Here is a 12,399-nt window from a genome sequence, read left to right on the forward strand (position 1 = left end):
TTCTTTAGTGCCGTAGCCACACAGCACATGATATAAACATCACAAATTGAGAAGTCACCACTTCATAGGTCAGAGTGATTTGATTAAAAATTCGTATTACTTAATGGTCTTCTCTATAAATATTTATTCGTTACACAATGTATTGTTCGAGAAATAGGTAAAGGATTTATAAATTTACAATTATTCCGATTTCAAGTATTCGCTTGTGTAACGATATTTCCATTGTTTTTGTATGTGAACAATTATTCAAGCTAACCTTAGGGGGGGGGGGGGGGTTCTAAAGAGACGAACTAAAATTATTTTACATTCATATCTAATATATAAAATTCTCGTGTCGCGGTGTTTGTAGTTAAACTCCTCCGAAACGGCTCGACCGATTCTCATGAAATTTTGTGTGCATATTGGGTAGGTCTGAGAATCGAACATCTATTTTTCATACCCCTAAGTTGTGGGGGGGGGGGGATTAAGGAATTAATAAGATATATGGCAAAACAACGTTTGCAGGGTTAGCTAGTAGTATTAGAAAAAAATCGCGAAAGGGTTAATTGAAAATTCCAGGACGGGATACATTAAATTCAAATTTGCAAAATTTATTTTACACACCATTTATTTTACACTGACCGACACGGTCACATGACAAACATTTGTATTGGCCATACCGATATTTGTCGTGGTCTGGGCGTTTGTGCAGTTCTTGTCCAGTTATTGGCCAATACAAATGTAAATATCACGACGTTTTGTTCTTGTCCGGGCTAATCTCCAAAACGACTGGATTCTAATGAAATTCTGCACAGATAAGTAACTTTGTCCCAAGTAAAAATAGAAAATTATTTCGATAAATATTATTATTATATTCAAGAAAAAAAAATACAAGAGGTACGAAGTTCAGCCAGCTCGGCTAGTATAGATTTATAAAGCAAACAAACATGGAAGGCACGACCAAATGCAGTTCGATGATAAATTTTCAAGAAACTTCCGTGTTATGGTGACACCAGGAAATCATGATGTACACGTGATACATCTAAAGAGAGTCGCGTCACACATTAGTCGGTTTTTATTGTAAGGTTTAAATGGGTTTGATGGTAAGGTCTATTCATTATATGTTATGGTCACCAACCCGCCTGCCCAGCGTGGTGACTATGGGTAAAACACATGAGTTCACGCCATTTTTGGCTCGGACTTGTGGAGGCCTATGACCAGTAATGGACTGCGATAGGCTGATGTGATAATGATGATGATGATGATGATTATATGTTTTACACGATTCAGCTTGTAACATCCCATTGCTGGGCATATGCTACTTTCTCTATGTAGGAGAAGGATCGTTACAGTAAATTGCAGTGGCTCTGCTTTCTGCTTCGGTGTTCGATTTCCGCTCCGACTTGGGTTGTAATATATGGTCTCGTATTTATAGATACATGCATATTTATTTGAGAAATATCGGCCAAGTGTGAGTTGGAGTCGTTCCGTACACAAATTATTAAAGATATTTTGTAACTAAAAATGCTTTTAACATTTTTTCCTTTATTTGTGCTATATGGCGTTGCTTCGTACCAAATTTTAAGATTCTGAGTTCACGAGAAGTACTCTGTAGGTCGTGATTCCCTTACGAATGTCGGCCCGTTGGAACGACGATCTACGTAAGATTGCCGGTGTAGGCTGGATGAGGATTGCGTAAAACCGGGATGTCTGGCGCGAACTTGGGGAGGCCTATGTCCAGCAGTGGACTGCAATAGGCTGAACTGACTGACTGACTGACGAATGCCGAAAATTTGCAGCATAAATGCCTGTATCTTTTGATTGCGTTGGCTTAGAAGTTTGATTTTTTCACAGCTCCAAGGAACAGTAGACAGGAAGGAACAGTGAGTATTTGATATAAACAAAAATAATAAAATAAATAAAAATGTAAATGTAATATGTTTGTGCACAATAATCTCAGAAACGGCTTATCCGATTGAGATGCGTTTTTCAATAATATATTGCGGTAAGCTTCACTTAACATTTAGTGTTTGTTTCATGTCAATCAGTTCATAAATAAAAAAGCTATGCCAAGTTTTAAGAATCACGTTGAATATGTAAATAGCCAAACGACGGTGTTTATAATCGAAAATAAACCCAAAAGATGTATTCAAAAAATTCTGTCTAAAATCACTATTCCACGCGGATGAAGTCGTGGGCACTGCTAGTTATTTATTATGTATTATTATTATGTATATATAGAATCAAGAACCGACAATACTAAATAATATAATGACGTCGCATTATTTCAAAGTCCTTTTAACATTAATATTCAATTATATTTCTCATTAAATTTTATATTTCATTCGACCATTTTGAAACGTATATGCCCGGTAACGTCTGCGTACTAAAGCTTGCAAATTCTACGTATTATAACCTTCGATGGAAAGTTCATTAATAATAATAATAACTTTATTTGTAAAGCACACTGTTCCTAACACACACAATATATGCATATACATATAACGTCCGCGGCAGGCATTACAATTAAAGTCTTAAGTCTAATACAATATGTGAGTAATTAAAAACAAAATAAAATAAAATAAAAAGTAGACGATAAAAGAAGATAGTAGCGCGGCAACAGTGTGTCTCACAAAAAGGTGGGACCTCAGCTATTCTCAGGACTAAAAGCCCTGACACTGGTAATGACGTCATGTCCGTTGCACCCTTTGTTCCCAAACATTGACAACGCTGTCTTATGTATATATTTAATATATATTTATATACATACATGTTCCAAAGAGTGTTGATAAATCTGAATGGATGGATTGGATTTATATACAAATAAAATAAATTGTAAGTGCCGGTTTTTCTTTTATTTTTTTGTGAACCCCCATCAAAAAATATTACAAGCCGCCTCTGCCTTATACACTACATTACATTTTATCTGTTAGATATTCATTTTTGTAACCAGTAAAAATATATTAAAAATTGTCTTACACCTACAATTTTTTCGTTACTTTTTTATGTACGTTGTCATTAAAAGTGAATTGTATAACCTTGTGTTTATAATTAATCGACTTTTCCTTAATGAAGATAAATAAAAGTTAACTTAAAATGTACAAAAAGCGTTACATTCGATTTAGGAGAGAATAATGCAATTAATTTTATGTAAGTTTTATATTGGTGCTGTGTGGCTACGGCACTAAAGAATTTTGCCACCCCCTCTCTTCCCGTGGGTGTCGTAAGAGGCGACTAAGGGATAACACAGTTCCACTACCACCTTGGAACTTAAGAAGCCGACCGATGGCGGGATAACCATCCAACTGCTGGCTTTGAAATACACAGGCCGAAGACGGGCAGCAGCGTCTTCGGTGCGACAAAGCCAGTACTGCGGTCACCAACCCGCCTGCCCAGCGTGGTGACTATGGGCAAAACACATGAGTTCACGTTATTTTTGGCGTGAGCTTGTGGAGGCCTATGTCCAGCAGTGGACTGTATAGGCTGTAATGAATGAAAAAGTTTTATATTGAAGTAGGATGCAGGAAATATCTGACTCGAAATTTGGAGCAGTGTGACTGCGGAAGTACCTCAACTTTACAGAAGATCACAGCTAAATAAGACTGCTGGATATATGTGTTGTGTACCTGTGGTGAGTAAGGTGACCAGAGCTCCTGGGGAGAATTAGGGATAGGGTCGGCAACGCGCTTGCGATGCTTCTTAGGTTGCAGGCGTCTAAAGCTACGGTAATCGCTTGTTTGCCAATCTATTTTTATTTAAAAAATAAACATTCGATTTGGGACAGAATAATACAAATAATTTTTAATATACGTTTTTAAAACAAATCCTGCCCAAATTTTGAAACAGCCCGACTCGGTACATCCCCGACGGACGGGTACCCCCCTACTTTACTACCTTAACCTTACAGAAGATCTCAGCTAAATAATACTGCTTTCAAGTAGAGTTGTGTTCCTTTGGTGAGTAAGGTAGGAAGCTTCTGGAAATCGGGGTTGCAGGCGTCTATATGTTAAGGTATCCGCTTACCATCAGGTGGGCGCTTCTCATCGCTTGTTTGCCTTTGTGAAAAAAAAAATTCAAATGTAATGAAGAGATAAGCCAAAAACAATATTATTATACGTATGTATATTATATCTGTTGTGACCCCCGGCCTCGCGCACCTCTCTCGTCGAGAGGTGACACGGACACGCGGTCAAGTGCACAGATAATAAAATAAACGTCGCTTTCGCGCGCTAATTAATTTCGAAATTTGTTTTTTTTTTAACGTCAATTATTAACTACCAGTACTATTGTAGGTATAATGTTTTTGATTTTGATATTATTTCTTGCTTTATGAGATATGTCCTTAATTTAACTGTTCGCAATCTAAACGAACCGTTATTAAATATAGCAACCGAATATAATAGATGTTTGAAATTCTAAATACGGGTAGATGTACCTAATACCTAGCTCAAATAAGCTAGATCCGTACTGTCAAGTAATTTAGCTATACAGTTGTAGTTCTCAATTTCAAACGAAGAACGCCTAATCAGGTAGCTTATATCCTACCTCCCTTTTCTACCTTGTTTTCTGTATAAAATTTATACCTACCCACATTTCTTAAAGAATTTTTTACGAAAGGGATAAACTACCCTCCAACTAATAGGGTTAGTTAGACTCTACAAGAGTATCAGTAGTAGTAATAGCACTTAATCAGAATTTGTCGTGGCTATAACTCCTTTATCCGGGTAGAACATAGCAGGAAGTACCTTCCTCAAAATTTGCAACATCCCGGCTGGGTAAGAAGTTAAGGATTTCAACCTTGCAGAAGATAACAGACAAGTCTTATTGCTCTCAAGTATTGGCGTGTTCTTGTGGTGACAATGATAGCCAAAACTCCTGGGGGTTGCAGGCGTCTATAGGCTACGGTGACCGCTTACCATCATGTGAGCCGTACGCTTGTTTGCCACATTTTAATATATAAATTGAAACAGTCGTCTAAATACATTCAAGAATAAACATACATCCATAATTATAGTTTCACTAATAGCTGTATTAATGATAATATTTACAATTCATAACAAACAAGAGATAACACTTGAAGCCTCTTAAAAATTACATTTAATTGCCTAATTATACTAGTGTTATCCGGCGGTTTCTGCTACGTTCAATTCGGCGGTCAATTATGGAAACATTTGTGTCCCGCGGTTTCACACACAGGAGTTGATTTGAGAAGAAATTGCCTGTGTACGGGACATGGACTATACAATACAAAGATAATCTTTATAATCTAATATATATAATTCTCGTGTCGCGGTGTTTGTAGTTAAACTCCTCCGAAACGGCTTGACCGATTCTCATGAAATTTTGTGTGCATATTGGGTAGGTCTGAGAATCGAACATAATCCATTTTTCATCCCCCTAAATGTTAAGGGTAGTCCACCCCTATTTTTTTAATTTTTTAATAAATTATTTATTTTTTATTTTATTATGATTTGGCGTTGAAAAATACATATAACCCTAAATTTTCAGTCCTCTACCACCAACCCCTATTTCTAAATAGCGTTTAGCGGCAAGACGTTTGCCGAGTCAGCTAGTATTAGTATACACAGGTACAACATCCGTGTACTCTAAATGATCCGAACTTGGAATTACAATTTTATCATTACTTCTCGTGTTTAGTCAAAAAAATCGATTTTTGAAGTGAAACTTCTTTAAGCGCATGAGGGTAAATTTTTTACGGATGAAACGGTAACGTTTTGATGAAACGGCGACGTTTTTGTCGATGGATCTGGAACGGAAATCTAAAGCTTTAGATTTCTATTAATATAAACGAAAATAAAAATTAGCTTGCCAAAGAAGTTTCACTTCTGACGTGTGTACTTTGTACGGACGCACTTTTTTTTCTCGATGAGTTCATTTTATTTTGACGTATAACGATTACGTCAACAAAAGCAGATAAAGCGGCGTTAACGTTTAGCAGCAAGATAACGTTGCCTGAGTCAGCTAGTTAAATATATATAATTCTATATCCTACGTCATAACTATGACAATCCACAATGATGTAGTTTGCTACTGGCGAAAGTATTTTCAAAATCGATTCAATTACTTCAAAGATTAGCCCATACAAACGAACTCTCAAACTCTACCTCTATATAATAAAAAGTATTATGAGTACGTTATCGTATTTATTATATATTTTTTATTACCTAAGTATATTTCTACGTAATATTTGCATTGCGTGATATAAATTTATCTTTCTTTCGCTTAATTACTTTATCTGTACATTTTAAAGTCTTATTGGATGTTTACCGAATTATCACATTTATTATAATTTTTGAATTGTATCAACATAAATTGATAGTTTTTATCAAAGAGACTAATAGATAAAGCGATTATTCGGTGCAGGATTACAAAGTTGATAAAGATACGTGGACTAGTGACGCTGTATTTCATGCAAGATATTACTAATTTTGTGCTAAAACAGTTTATAAATTATTATCAAAAGAGTAACTGCGGAGTTTCTTGCCGGTTCTTCTCTGCAGCATCTACATTCCGAATCAGTGGTAGCTTTACTTCTACAAATATAATAATTGATTTTTAAAGTTTTAATTTGTAAAATTATTGGCATATTTGAATAAAGTTATATTTGATTTTTTGATTTTGACTATCATCGAACAACCGCTACGGTGTAGTGGTGCAAGTAGTCGCCTAAAACACACATACATGGACAAAGAGGCCTAGCCTGGTCTGATATTTAGGCTGAGTGCGAATACGAATTAATCAAAGTAAATGACCCTATAAACACAACACTACTGGGTTTTTCATACAATTGGAGAAGCTTAACCCACCAGTCAGCTCTACTGCGGGATGGTGAAATAGTTCTCTACCACGAGTAACGCGAGACTAATAAGTAAATACAGAATTGTAAATATGTATAATGTTTAATAAACTTTTGTAATTAAAAAAAAAATACACTGATGTCTGCTCCTACCGGGTATCGAACCCGCGACCGCCGGAGTTAAAGCGAATACCACTACACTAGCCCGGTTCTTAATCTAATAATTATAAAAATAATTGTTTACGTAACACAAAGATAAACTTCGTCACGTCGTTTTGAAATTTTATTGCGTCACTTCCAGTCATAGCGTGATGTTATATGGCCTATAGACTTGCTAAATAACTATTTTTTCAGTGCTGACTCATACATATAAACATTTGGTTTCGTTTTGAGACTTGAAACTCACTGTGATTAAATTCGGCCTATAACATCCGGTTGCTAGGCATAGGCCTCTTTCTCTATGTAGGAGAAGTATTGGAGCTTAATCCAGTCATTGATATATATGGAGCGTGATGTTATAAAGCCAAAATGTGCTCATAATCACTCTTTCCTCTACATAATTACACATAACTTGTTTAGTTAAATGAGACTATACATACAAACAAACTTTAAACAAAATTCAACAATTATGTTTGTTCATTTAGTTAAATACATTATTAACTAACTATTAACACGAATTTGTGTATCTTTAATTATTATTCTAACATGCTATATTTATAATCAGAACTAGCGGACTCCGCAAACGTTGTTTTCCCATATATGTTATTAACACCCTTTTTTTAATTCTTTATTTATAAAGCCATACACCTATATTAACACCCTTAATCCCTAAATAAAATGTTCAGAAATTTATGAATAAATGTTTAACAAAAGGCATTTTGAGCCCGTGGATGTAAATTAAAAAAAAAAAAAACCAACTAACCCCCCCCCCCCCCCTTATAACTTGGGGATATGAAAAATAGATGTTGGCCGATTCTACCCGATATGCACACAAAATTTCTCGTCTCGTCATTCTAGGTCCAGCCGTTTCGGAGGAGTATGGTAACTAACATTGTGACACGACAATTTTATATATAAGAAATAAGACTAGCGGTTTCAGACGCGTCAATATAAGAAAAAAAGTCTATAGCCTTCATCGGTAAATGGACTATCCATAATAATAAGAATTTTTCAATTCGTACCATACCAATAGTACCTGAAATTAGCGAGTTCATGCACGATGCGTTCGATACGTTCATCAACATTTTTCATTCGTCTTAAATTTAGAAGCTACTTTTTGAGATATTTTTATTGTATTAAAAAAAAAAAAAAAAAAAAAAACAATGTAACACCACTACACCAATATTGTATGACGCCTATTAATTTTCTTTATTCTGTTATAAATTTTATATATGTTATCTGTATATTGACTATGAAATTATTATTTTTTTCAAATCATATTTACTTATTGAACGTTACTTTTTATTTATTTTATTTCCTAACATAATACTTTTTGTTCATTTTCAATTTAATTATTTCGTTCAAAATTTTTTTTCCAGTAGTAGGTATAGGCTATATTTAAATAACCTTTAAATATTTTGTACATACTTTAAACTAAATTTTTATATTTTTTAATTTATAATTTTAAATAGTAAGGGTTATATTTTAAAGAAGTTTTTTTTTTAATAATTACAATTAACATATAAAGTATTTCCACGTAATCAGCTTAACCCGTTTATTATCTGTCCTTAACAAAGCATTGAAAGAAAAAATAACCTTACCTTTACGAGAATTCAGCTTAATAAAAGTTCACTTATGCAACACGCATTTTACACAAAATTAATCACTTTTGTCACATCCATATGTGAAAAAAATAAAAAAACACACCACAGTAATTTTTAGAGATAAATCGAATAACTACAACGTGTTATAAAAGTTTAAATTGATTTGCAAAAGTTGAAATCCGAGTTCGTAATTTTGGCGCGATGTTTCAGCACGAAAAGTGACACACCCTTTCACGTCGGGCGCTCGGCCAGTACTAAACTAACCTGAATGGTTGTGCCAGCGTGGTCAACGTATCGTATGATCGAGATAAAAAAAACAGTGTAGCTTTCGCCCGCGTCTTTTCTTACCTGTTTAAGGCCACGTTTATATGTGAAGTATTACACACCAACCGTGGGAACCAATAATTGCATTCTGCATAGTATAAATCGATAAATAAAATATGAAATTTAAATCATTTGAATTTATTTTACGAAATTATTTTGGACTATCTTTCCGTCTGCGGCTTCACTTGCGTTGGACTACATGATTTTGTCTGTTCCGTTTTCGCGAATGCTAAAATACAGCCTATGTCACTAATCAAAATTCTTAAAGCCGGTCCAGTAGTTTTTGAGTTAATCCAGCAAACAAACAAAAAATCAAATCTTCCCTCTGTATAGAATTATCTTTTAGTTGTATATAGGTATTCATGGTGTTGCGTAAGATTTTTTATTTTTAAATTTCACACTTATGGACACAGCTTAATAGATTCCAATAAAATTTCGCATCCAATTCTTTTGTTTGACAATTCACATAGGTATTCGCTGAGAGAAATTGTGATTTAAATTTAATGCAGATTTAATTATCGTGAAAGGAGAATGTAATAATTATTAATTAATTTTCGGTTGATCTTTTTGTTGACCTTTCAAATGTTGCTTAAAAAGTTAAGAACTACCTACGTTTTTAAATTTCAACGATCTCCGACGACATAAACTAAAATTTTGATAAAATTACACAATTATTTAATGAAAGTAAAATTATTCTTTTGGCAATTAGTTATCCCTTTAATTATTATGTTTTTAATGATATAATAATTTTAATAATAACTTCTTAGGCTTTTTACATTTCGTTCAATGCTTCAATTTTATAATTCAATAAAAAAAAAAATGCAAATTCGCCAATATAGCGTATCTGTCGTATGTTCAGTAATTTTATTTACAGAACAATGTGCAATACACACATGTACTGGGAAACGGAAAACACATGTAGTTTCTCGACATTTATAGAATTAGAGAAATGATTCATTGAATTAAGCTAGGAGTAGGTTCAAATCTGGGTAAGAATTTTTGAATTCAGTTTGATTTTGCTGGAGACATTTCACATAGTTTCTTTTATACATAGGGCTACAGGTAAATTCTTTCGACAATTTTTAATCTTATATATATTATATTATATCGTCTTACCTGTAGGCTTACTCTTGACTTCAATCCCAATCTCACAAAAACACGAATTCAATACAGTTCCAGTTCCAATCTGTAATATTTTGGTACTCTTGACCAAATCGAGCTTTCAATTGAATTGAAATTGGAATCGAATTGACGATCGGTTTCCAGTGTAACCATTATAATAAAAAATAATAAGAAAATAAAATTTAACGCATGAAATTTTATGTCTTTTAAATTATAATGTGTCTCCAATAATTAATTATTATCTATTATGTTGTAATTCCTTAAATTAAACCTAAAACTGATTTTTTTGACCATAAAAACGCAAGATGTATTTATTATACATTCTGGCATAATGTGTGTTGTTGTTAAAAAAAAGCTCACGACTGGCGCAATTTCGAGACTTCAAAATTTCAAATTATCTCAATTACGTATTTTCTTAATTTATATTTATAAATAATTAACTTATCATCTTTCTTTATTTACTTCTGTAACAATTTCTGCAATTTTACCAGTGTTAAGCTCAAATTAGTGAATACAAAAGTTTATTAATATAGTTAAAACAAAAGATATTAGAGACTTAAATAATTTGATTTTTATTTAAATGTTTGAAACATAAATACTGTGATTTTTATTTAAATATTAGACATAAATACTGTGATTTATATTAAAAAATTGCCACCTTAGGTTAAAAGAGGATAAAAGGTAAATTGTTAAGTATTTAGTTCTATTTTAATAAATACTGTGATTGTGGTATTTTTGATAATATAAAAATATACATAGTTAATATGTTAAAAATAAGCACCAGTCGCGCCATTATCTTAACAAAAAAAACACTTTAAGATACATAATCGAACACTAAAAAGTTAACTTTATTGAAACGAGTAAATTCGATCCCAAACACGATTTCCAAGTCGATAGTCAACGTCAAAATATTGTCAAGAGTGCAAAAAAATGTATAAGATCGAGAAATCCCAATTTCTATTAGTTACATAAAATTCCACTGTAATTGAGTCAAATCGTGCGCTAGTGTAGTGTTCAAGAGTACCGATTGACAAGTTCTCGATCCCAATCCTAAATTTCAAATAGGATTGAGTTTCAAGAGTAAGCCTGCTGATCTGAATGATATTTAATCCCAATTTCGCGGTTTTGAAAACACACAATACAAACACAAACCAACATACCTTATTGTGTATAATTATTCTTTACAAATATTTGTCATATATGGGCATCGAACCGACCGCTACAACAGCCAGGCTACCCATTCAGTCCGGCAGCTTTTTAAGGTCAATGATTATTTGACATTTATTTGTGGCTTACGTAAGACTTGTCACTTCTTCCGTATACTTGCAATACATTCTTTAATCTCTTTGGACCTGTTTTATTGATTGCCAATAATGTCTCAGATAATTATCCTTTCGATAGTGGTATCGAACAGAACTGATATATTTTATACTGATTTACTTTTATAGTAATTTCCATTTTACGCTTACGCTGCTGGGCATAGGTCTCTTTCCCAGTCCTGGATTTATAAATAGGCCGTATAGGCCGCGGCCTTGGGGCGCCAGCGTCCTAGGGGCGGCAAAAATTGTATATCTTGTTTCTTTTTTACGCTCTCTTTTTCAATGACTAATTCATTCGTTTATTTAAAAGGTATTTCGTAGGCGGCAGAAAAAAAGTGGCCTACACTCATAAAAAATATAAATCCGGCACTGCTCTTTCCACGTGTAGGAGAAGCATCCGAGCTTAGTCCACCACGCTGCTCCAATGCGGGTTAGCGGATATATTCTCTACTATGAGTAACGATCGCTATCAGGTGTATATGATAACAACCGGGTCTGACGGTTTAACGTGCTCTCCGAGGTATGGTAGGAAGGTCCACAAAGACTACATAAACACCTAGACCACGGCAAACATCTGTATGACCAATACAAATGTTTGTCATGTGCGGGGAATTTTGACTTTATCCATCAGATACTTATATTCGAAACCTGTATAATCAAATAATCAAGAGGTATAATAAATATAAGTCTTCGAGAAATGCGTCTCCCTGTTATGACATACGTTGCTGAGATGTGGATACTGAAAAAGGGACAGTCCAAAAGGGTTCAAAGTCACTCAAATTGCAATGGAACGGACTATACTTGGGGTTCCTCTAAAAGATAGGATCAGAGATCAGAAATGAAACTATCCGCGAGAGAACAAAGGTAACCGAGACAGCCCGGGCCCCTGACATAGAAATATTGTCCTAGTGCCTAGTGCTGTGTAGTGTCGATAGTGTTTATACATTTGTTTAATTTCATTTAAAAATGCATTATTGGCTTCAGTATCGACCCTCAATATGTACCATCAAAAATTAAAATTTAAAAATACCCTCAATACACATATTTGGGTATATTGCATTGTTTAACGACTTCA

At 33.9% G+C, this 12,399-nt stretch overlaps 1 protein-coding gene across 1 annotated transcript in view; it reads right to left on the reverse strand.

Moving 5' to 3' along the window:
- LOC123666818 overlaps positions 1–8,814 on the reverse strand; it is a 124,987-nt gene extending 116,173 nt beyond the window's left edge. The window contains exon 1 of the mRNA XM_045600843.1: positions 8,557–8,814. The gene's annotated coding sequence lies outside the window, so the exon portion shown is untranslated. The remainder of the gene's footprint in view (positions 1–8,556) is intronic.
- Positions 8,815–12,399: the final 3,585 nt, after the last annotated feature.

Source organism: Melitaea cinxia, chromosome 27 (assembly GCF_905220565.1).
Source record: "Melitaea cinxia chromosome 27, ilMelCinx1.1, whole genome shotgun sequence".
In the NCBI taxonomy this organism is placed as follows: Eukaryota; Metazoa; Arthropoda; class Insecta; order Lepidoptera; family Nymphalidae; genus Melitaea; species Melitaea cinxia.